Source organism: Lactuca serriola, chromosome 6, assembly GCF_051521515.1.
Source record: "Lactuca serriola cultivar US96UC23 chromosome 6, Lser_US96UC23_V15, whole genome shotgun sequence".
NCBI lineage: Eukaryota > Viridiplantae > Streptophyta > Magnoliopsida > Asterales > Asteraceae > Lactuca > Lactuca serriola.
In genome coordinates this window covers 163955804-163966310 of record NC_136413.1, presented here as the reverse complement: position 1 = coordinate 163966310, position 10507 = coordinate 163955804, and the positions used below count along the sequence as shown (strand labels likewise).

General features: G+C 36.5%; 1 non-coding gene across 1 annotated transcript; it reads left to right on the top strand.

Moving 5' to 3' along the window:
* Positions 1 to 9214: 9214 nt before the first annotated feature.
* Positions 9215 to 9333, top strand: LOC145060717 (U5 spliceosomal RNA). Its single transcript, XR_013686904.1, has one exon. It is a non-coding gene; the product is annotated as a U5 spliceosomal RNA (small nuclear RNA).
* Positions 9334 to 10507: the final 1174 nt, after the last annotated feature.

The window sequence follows — 10507 nt, the reverse complement described above, 5'->3', positions numbered from 1 at the left end:
AAGCAAATTTAGAAGATATACTCACAAGGTTCATAACCGCATCCGAGAAAAGACATAATGATCACGATGTAGCAATGCAAGAAACCAGGAACATGTTGAGGAATCAGCAAGCTTCCATTCTCAACATTGAGAAACAGCTGGGACAGCTTGCACATCAAGTGAATGAAAGAAGACCGGGTCAACTTCCGAGCAACACCGAGCCCAATCCAAGAAAGGAGAACGTGAGCGTAATAACCTCCAGCAGTGAAGAAGAATTTACAGAAACACTAAGAGTCTCCAAGAAGAAGGCAGGGAAGGAAGAAAAACCAGAACCAGAAAAACCCGACCAAACTCGCCAAGTCACTCTCATGGACTCGACGAGTCTAGTCGGGAATGAAGATACTGTCAGTTTCCTAAAGCCATACAACCCTCCTTTACCATACCCAACCAGAGCCATGCCTGCAAAAAAAATTCAAGCCTATAGAACCTTCATGGAGCATGTTAAAGCTTTACAAGTCAATATGCCATTTGTGGAAACAATGCTCCAAACTCCTAAATATTTTAACTTACTTAAAGGCCTTTTTGCTGCTAGGAAAGATCTGGCTGAAGTCGCAGAGATATTGATGAGTGATCTGCCTGAGAAGAAGGGTGATCCGGGTAACATAGTAATTCCATGCCAATTTGGTAATGAAGTTTCTACACGAGCATTGGCTGATTCAGGTGCAAGCATTAATTTAATGCCCTATTCATTCTTTAAGAAGCTAAATTTACCAGCACCAAGGCCGGTAAATATGAGAATCCATTTGGCAAACAAAACGATAATTAATCCACAAGGCATTTGTGAAAACCTCCTTATCAAAGTGGACAAGTTTATTTTTCCAGTAGACTTCGTGGTGGTGGAAATGGAAGAAGACCCCGAAATACCAATTATTTTGGGAAGATCATTCTTAAACACCGCGTGTGCCCTAATTGACATATGTGAGTCTACATTGACATTAAGAGTGGGGGATGAGTCGGTGATGTTTAAAGCTATTCCAGAAGTCAAGCAAGAAGAAGAAAAGAGAGAAGAAATCTCATTTATCCAATTGGATGATGAGGTATTACAAAAAGAGCTTGAAATTTTACTAAAGGAAGACCCAAGTAAGTTCACACTACACTCTGAAGGAGTTGAAGATGCTAACAAAGACTTGGAGGATCTAGAAAAGTTACTGGAAGGAGCCAACTCAGAAAACACTCCAGGATTGATGGAACCCAATCCGACTCGCCGAGTCACCATAATGGACTCGACGAGTCCAGTCGATTTGGATAAAAACTTGACCAAAGCTGATCTGTTTATTGATAGTTCTTCACATACCGTGGGTTCAGTTACTGTTTTGGATTCTTTGGAAGAACAATTGGCAGAAGAAGTAAAGGGAATGGAGGTCCAACACGCCGATGTGGCATGCCTTGATACGATGCCATTTGAAGAAGGGATAAGCACGGGAAAGGATGCAGGAATAAAGGAAAGGAAGGAGGAAGTTGATCACCAATTCACCACTAAACCTAGAGCACGGACCATCATGAAATATGAAGTCATTAAATTTAAAGAGAAGGATGTTCAAGAATTGGTGAAAAAGAAAAGGGTAAAGCAGAAAAAGAGAAAAAGGAAAGACCAAGCAGCTGAAGATGAGGCAATGAAAAGGAGAAGAGACGAATCGAAGAGGGCTTACAAGAAAAAGATTCACGCCTACAAGACCAAGTATAAACCACAAAAAGAGAGGCATACATTCCCGATGCTTGAAGATGACAAAACGTAAATGGGAAGGAGTCTAGCTCATGACTCCTCAAAAAGAAGCGCTTGGCGGGAGGCAACCCGTCGTTAGAGTTTGCTTTCTTTTACTCTTTAGTTTTTTTTTTTAGTTTTTTTTGTTTCGTTTCACAATTCTAATCTTCCAAATCATCGGACATATCTGTTTGAGAGTGTGCCTAGCCTAAGTGTGGGGTGAAATGATTCATAATAAACAGAAAAATTTTGAAAAATATGCAAATTTTTAAAAGACTCGCCGAGTCTGACACTGACTCGACGAGTATATATTGATTACTGAAAATCTTTGACTGCGCGACTAGACTCGCCGAGTCTGACCCTGACTCGACGAGTCGGTTTTATTTACAGAAAAAAAAAATAATTTCGAAATTACTTTTACATCTGGTAAATAGGGTTTTAACCCTAAAAATTCTGTTTCCACACCACACTCGCCGGGTACCCCTTTCGCAAATGCTCTCTCAAGCATTCAAAGAAATCTTCAAATCTTCTTCCAATTTCTCAAGGTTTAAACTCAAAAGGTAACAACTTTATTCTTGATTTCTAGAAAGAATGAGATTATAAGGCCATCTATACCTACAATTGCATGAAAAAAACCCGTTTTTGAAAAGTAATGAAATTTTAGGGTTTCGATTTTTTCATGAATATTGTTGTTTTGAACGTTTATTTTGGCCTTATTACTTAGTAGGAAGTCCTTGAACAAAAACCCTTGACAGAAATTACAAGTTATATGGTCCAATTTTATGCGACCCGTCGACTGACTCGTGCAGGTTGCGCGACTCGTCGAGTCGGGCATGGACTCGACGAGTCCAGTCGATTTACAGATACATTTCAGTTTTTAATTATATGCTGTGTTTCTGGGTTTTGTGTGTCTATTTTGCAGAAATCATGTTCAGAAGAGGACAATCTTCAACTGATAGCCAAGCAGAGTTTCCATGGTTAAACTTCCCGCAAATTGAATCCGCTTCAACAATGAGGAAGTGGAAGAAGAAGCTCTCCGACATTAAGAAGAAGGAGGTGTATGTACCGAACAAAATTGATTGGGAATGGCTGCAAGGTGTTAGATATGAAGAAGAACTAGCTCCTTACCTTTTGAAGGAGTTCCAACATGAAGGCGAAACTATGGTGTGTGACGGGTGGAGCCGGGTCTTCCGCATACAAGAGCCGGTGTATTTAGAGCTTTGCTTGGAGTTTTTCTCCACGGTGTCTTTCACCGGGGGAGTGGATGTGTATCACCCGACGAGCTTTACTTTTTGTCTTGGGGGCGAGTATCGTCAATGCTCGGTGATGGACCTTGCCTGCCGACTAGGGATCTATGATCAACCCTTGGTGACAACAAACATCTTTCGGGCTTTCTTGGCAAACACTCATATGGCATTCCCCGATGGAGTCACAAGCACGGGTTGGTGGTATACCATAGGAAACAAATTTTACATCCCAAAGTCTGCACAAGAAGGGAGCATCTGATCCCCGACTCACCGCCTCATTCACCGCCTTATTTCCTCCACCATCAACCAAAGGAAAGACGATGACAAGGTCTCCAACCTTGACGTTTTCTACTTATGGAGCATAATAACACCCGGCGTCTTTTGCAACATCCCATGGTGTATTGCTTCATACCTTTCGGAGGGTGCGGTCAAAGATCGCAAAACCTCCCGTATCAATGGAGGAATGTTTGTCACTCGATTGGCTAATTCATTCGGGTTGATGAACCGCGGAGCCTGGAACTTCATGACAATTATCCCGACGCCCCCGTTTAATCCCATTCTTTTCCGACGAGCACGGATAATTGAAGACTATGGTGGTGGCCATTATGCCATTCCAAATGATGACCCCGTTGTTGGTCCCGATGCACCGGGAAGGAGGGTGAGATCGAGAAGAGAACGGGATGTGGAGGACGAGCCGCCAGTGATTCCGGTCGAAAATGAAGATGTACCAATGGATTGGTACAATGTAGAGATGAGGCGGATGCAGGATCAATTGGCGAGGGGGCTGAACTTTAGTAACCAATCCCACATTCGACTTTTTGACCACTTCAATATCCCACATATTGATGGTGGGAATTACCCATTCATTCCATCTTGGGATGAGAGGATTGCTGCGAGACGAAGCGGAGCCGGGGGAAGTGGAGCCGCTAATGATGATGAGGAAGATGAAGATTGATGTTTTTGTGTTTTTAATCAAACAATTTTAATTTTTTTTGTTTTATTATTTGGTGTGTATGCTTTGAGATTTTGTTATGTTTAATGGCTGTTTGCTTTAGTTATTTTCAGGATTGAGTTTAGAGATGTAAAGCATGGATGTTTTCTAGAGTAAGAGCGAGTCAAGGAAGCGAGTTTTTAACGTCAAAGTGTCGAGTCCAGTCCTAGGGGGTATGAGCAATTGAGTCCAAATGTGAGGAAGGGTTAAAGAAGTTTTTAAAGGCTAAAACAGTTGCAAAATACCAAGTTTTTTCGTTCAGTGGCCTACTCGACGAGTGCACTAAGCAGACTCGCCGAGTCGCCTTGTATTTCTACATATTCTGAGAAGGCGCGCTGGCACTCGACGAGTCCATCATAAAACTCGACGAGTCGATCATTTTTTTATACCGATGGACTACTGATTTGATGCTGCTACTTGTCCAACTTGCTCACCTATTCTTCCATTTCCATTCTTGAAGATCTTACACTGATTTCCGCGTATTTTGGAGCCACCCACACGAGTTTTGACACCCAAGGCATGGATGAGATGTTACCATGTCTAAAGTTGATTGAAGTTGGAGCTTAAAATGGAAGTGATCAGCCTATCGACTGCTATCCCAGGGGAGTTTGTTCCAATTCCCTCTTTAGTTTCTTTTTTATGTTTTTTATGCATCATATGCAATGAGGGCATTGCATCACATAAGTGTGGGGTAGGGGGTTGGTTACATAATAGTCAATTTTCAAAAATTTTGCATACCAAAAGTATTATTTAGGATTTAATTAGAAAATTTTGGTAAAAATTAGGATTCCATATTAGAATTGTGTTAATAATTGCATGAGAACCCAAATGTTTAGTTGAGCCTATACACGTTCTAGTGCATCTGTGGCTTCCTTATTTCAGTGAAATCATGGGACAAAAACACGACCCTGCTCAGCCTGAAGGATGCAATATGTTTAGCAGCCTAAACCTGAAATGTATCCAGGAAAATTATTATCATTAGCCAATAAAGGTTGAGATTGAGCGCCCTTGCTTAAGCATGTAGGGTTTTGAGTGAAAAAAAGTGAGGTACATGTATAAAAAAGAGAATTACAAGAAAAGTTGTAACAATTTTGGAGCAAACAAAGTGAAGATCAAAAGATCAAAATTCCGAAAAATCCAAAAAAAGCTGAAGATACCGAAAGTCAATACAAGTTGGTGAATTCAAAGATATCAAAGATGAAATGTTCAAAGAAGTGAAGAATTCAAAGAATTCCATAGTGGTATCGAAAAGTTGTAATTTTCTAGAATATGTATGCTTGGGTTGCTCGATTAAAAATACCTTGAGGTTAGGAGGTTTTCTGCGGATGGATTCGGAGGGATGCATAAAATGAGCATAGTTCGGGGTGAGTGGGTGAATGTTTATGAGGATTGTGAGTATTTGGAATATGGGGGGTTCTTTAGGAAAAATTTTAGACACAAATGCATGCGTTGCGGTCTTGGCATAATGGCTGGGTTAGATTGGAATTGTTATACATAATTCTAATGTGATTAAAATTCAGTTTTGCTTGAGGGCAAGCAAAAGACAAGTGTGGGGTATTTTGATATGTGCATATTTAGTGTGTATTTAGTATAGTTTTTATTCATATATTAGCTAAATTATCGCATATTATGGACGAAAGGTACTTAAAAGTGTTAAATTATGTTTTTCAGTCCAAAGATGAAGCTCGGAAGTAAAAGGAGCAAGAGAAGCGGTTAGAAGATTGAGAATGGAATGAAGAAGGAAAACACTGAAAAAGAAGCTTTTACTCGTCGAGTCATATATCTACTCGACGAGTCCGGTCGAGGAATCAGAAGGATAATGACTCGGGATCCCAGATAGTTATCGCAATACGTAGAATGTGAGAGGGACTCGACGAGTCACCACTTGACTCGACGAGTCGGACCGCTTATTTAAAGATAATTCCACAGATCGAGAGGAAGGAGTTCTGGGACGATTCAGAAGTGCTTAGCTGCGAATAAGAAGCCAGAAGAACCCTAGAAGTCGACCAAGGAAGCTAGAATCCAATTCCGGAAGTAATTAAGGCATAATTCCACCATTCTACTTATTTCTTTTGTTTTGTCAACATGATTAAGCAACTTGAACTTATTTGTTTGCTGTTATTTACCTTAGTTATGAACTAAATTCTTTAAACTTCTATTTGGGGATACGAAATTGGTAATATGGTTTGATTCTTGGTAGGATTAATTCTATGTTGGTTAATTTAGTTATTTTAGCTTGCTAAAGAACCTTGTGTATGAATGATAATTGATTTTCTGTTAATAGGGAGATAATTAATTAGCATGAACATCTATTAGTTATCAATCTCATATGCTTAGTGAACACTTTTTGTCATATGTCTAGTGTAATGAACATGAAACTAGGATTAATAAGAAAATCAAGTAAATTTATGTGCAAGCTTGTGAGATGACCATTAAACAAGAAGTTAATTAAAAGATAAATTAATTAGCTATTGCAAGTCTAACTTAACCCGAATATTATATCTAGTAAATTTAATTGAAATAGACAACTGGCCATTGTTTAAATTGATTTATTTGCTAAGGATTAATGAAGTGAATACGGAATTAATCAATTGAATCGGTAACTAGCAAAAGAATTAATCCATTGCACTTTTACCTTGAAATCAACCATAGGATCAATTAAGTTGAACTAAATAGAAGTACTTCTCCGTTATTGAATCTAGTCAAGTCTTTGTTTTCTAGCTTAACAAATAATCATTAGTAAGTTTCTAGTCTTGTAAAACTAGAGAAAACCCCTACTTATTAGTTAAATTAGATAAATTAGTTTTTACTATTTAATTTGTCGTTCCCTGTGTTCGATACCCTACTTGCTTGAACTATACCACAATTGATAGGTTCACTGCCTTTTGTGTGTTATTTGATAATTAAAAGTACGTTTAAAACTAGTGGGTTTTACACACATCAATTAGCCATAAACCCTAATATGTCAAGTTCATACATTTGAATAAAGCTAATTGAAAACAAAAAACCAATGGCTCTGATACCACTGATGGGGTTTATACAAACAATCCTATGTGTGCATGCAACCCTAGAGCTGGATCTATGTTTTCACTATTAGTTATACAACTTTATGAACACAAAAAGAAACCTGGCATGCTACTATTATTTTCGAAATTCATATAGAAAAATAGAATACATAACTTTTGTTGTTATATAGCAATAACAACTAGTTATTAGAATTTCCTTAGCTCTTGAAAGCAAGTACCACAATTGTAGTACCTTTAATGGATCACAAACACACTAGGTGAAAGGATGAATATAGGAGAGAGGAGAGACGAGTATATTGCCCTAGATTTTGTCCCTTTTAGGGTTTCCCAAGGCTTAGACGAAATCTTAGTGCCTTAGGGTGCTATTTATACTTAAGGCTAACTAGGGTTTCAAGGTGGAAACCCTAATCCCTTAGCTTTGGGCCTAAGCAAGTCCATGAACTCCTTTCCTTAAGCCCTTGGACAAAAACTCCTAGATCCTTCTAGGATTTTCATTCAAGCCTTAATAAAGGTGATCAAACAGCCCAAAGTCTCAACTATCAAATAATTACAAAACAGCCCCTGTACTTTTAATTAATTCCTTTAATCCCGAAATTAATTCCTAATTAATTTCTGATTAAATACTAATTAATAATATGATTCCAAATTAATATATTATTCATATAATATATTAACAAATCATATTTATACCCCAATTTATTATTCTTAATAATAAACAAGCCTCTCTCCTCAACAATCATCCTGTCTAGTCACTAGTGTGAAGGCAACCCAAAAGGACCATGCACAATCGGGTTAAGTACATACTAAAATAGTTATGGACTTAGACACTAATCCAACACTATGGCCCATCTATGGACCAATTTTCCAAATTAGGCCCAATCCTTCATATGGGCATTACCCTAGAGCCCAACTAATTATTCTAGTCCATTTGATTATTCTTGGATGGCCCAACACAAAGCCCAAGTGAAATTAGGGTTTCACATAAAATGATAATTAGTGTTAAGTGTTTCTCACTTAACCCATTAAGGGCTTAACCTACTAAGGACTTAATCCATTTAGGACTTAATCCATTAAGTCCATTATTGCTTAGATTAATTTCTGCCAATGATTATTATTTAATATTTCACTTATTAAATAATTCTCGTGTGTGTGCTGAAATTCTCAAATATTATGATTTTCTCAATTAGTCCATTAAGGACTTGATCCATTAATTCCTTTACTCCACTAGATAAATGGCATGGAATATTAGGATTTTCTCAATTAGTCCATTAAGTAAAACAATTGTATCGTACTTGGTAAGTTACAAATGGGGACTGGTTGAAACCTGCTAAAGTGTCTAAATAGTAACAATATTGAGAGTTTAAGGACTTACTAGGATTTTTAATGACTAAATGGTGACGTTTTTGTAACTCCGCTGCTCATTTAAGTCAATAGTCATTTATAAATTTGTCTCCACTATCCATAAATGTTTTAAAGGTGAAGGAAATACTACATATACATATATATATATATATATATATATATATATATGGTTAGGATCAAATGTGAATCATAATTATTGTGTGAACGTATGATCAAATTCTAACCATTAGATTAAAAAGAATGGATGGACGTGATCCTAGGATACATGTTATAAATTATGGACTTGCATTTACTATATAACTTAATTTAACTAATTATATGGGCACAATTGTAAAAATGGCTAATAATATATATGGAATTTTCGGATTATAAGCAAGTTGATTAATAGTTCTCCCTTTTTTAGGCAAAATAAGTGTATATGGAAGTATAAAATTTACGTTTGAAGTTTTCAAACGATTTCTAGATTTTCATCTATTCAGAATACTCACATAATAAATTCTTAAAGAATACCTAAATGTAGCAATACTCACTAAATTCTTACAGAATGAAGTGTTTTTGATCAATTATTATTCCAAATACAACATACTATTCTTAAAGAATATTCAAAAGTAGTACCGATTTATTGAATTCCAAGAAGCTGGGATATGAGAAGGCACACAGCCATGCGGTGGCATACAACTATTTTTGTAGAGTCTTTTCTTATTGAAGGGTTCCAACCAATTTTTAAAGTTCTAAATTTCACTAGCTTTTGTGTATCAATCACTACTCATGTCTCTTGGCTGCTTAAAACAAACTGAATGTTGAAACTTGTTACTTAAAGCATCAAGCTATGACATTGAAAGCCACACAGCCAAGCAATGAGCACAAAGCAAACTATTCTTTCGCCTTTTACTAAAGAATACAGTGTGCTCGCCATATATAGTTGCATACCTTTTTTTGGAAAGTCTCTTTCCTTTGTTGGAGGGCTCCAACCAATTTTAAAATCCCAAATTTCAATCTAACAAAATAATCCTACAAAATATTTGCCCAACAAGATTACCCCTACACCTTCATCTCTACAAAAACCTTAACCTGCCAATGGTAAAAAGATTTTGGTTGGATATTTTAAATAGTATTTTTTTTCAATAAGCTTGTGATTATCGCATGTATTGTATGATTATAAGTTTATATGTTTATATGCATACCAGGCGGGGCTCGATGTCGGGCGGGGACCGATGACGGACAGATCTGTATACCGAGCGGGGCCCGTTATGTGTTTATTATATATGGTATATGGTATTTCGGGGAACTTACTAAGCTTTATGTTTACGGTTTTCATTTTATGTTTCAGGTACTTCTAGTTCGAAAAGGAAGAATCTAAAATGATTGTAGTGCACACACCACCTCGTTCTGTATTTTATGATTACTCTGATGTTTCATGATGTATTGGACACACTTTGTTCTATCTTGATTTTATGATGATGTTTGGGTTGCAGTTTTATTAATTTAAAAACAAAAATTTTTGGTCTTAATTTTTTAGACGTTACAAAAATAGTCTGTTAAATATATTATTTTCGTGGAAAATCTAGTAAATGACCTCTAATAGTCCTCAAACTGTATATATATATATATATATATATATATATATATATATATATAAGCTAATAGGAAGTAAATAAACTTATGGCGATATCTAAATGTTAAAAATCTTATAGGGTACTTTGGTCATTTTGTTGACCTTTACCTTTATGTTATATAGGTGGTGTCTGAGAAGTGTTGATCTAATCAAAGGAATTAGAAAATGACTAGTTAATCTACATTGGAGAACTAGGTGAGTACATGTTTGCATTTTTCCCACTTTAGGGTACATGGCAAAATTATTTTATGACAATGAAATGGAATGTTTTGATAAGGAATTGTTAAATGTTTTGGAAAGAGTATTTTGAAAAAATTCCTTGAAGGAAATAATGTTTTAAAAGCAAAGAATGTTTTTGAAAGAAATAATGTTTTGACAACGTGTTTGAAATATTTGAAGTATAGATGTTTTACTTTGAAATGAGTATTAAAGTATGAAATGTGTAAAGCATGGAAAGTAGTGACAAGAAACGAAAGTAATGACAAGAATTGGAATGTAAAGAAAGAATGAAAGTTGTCTGGGCCA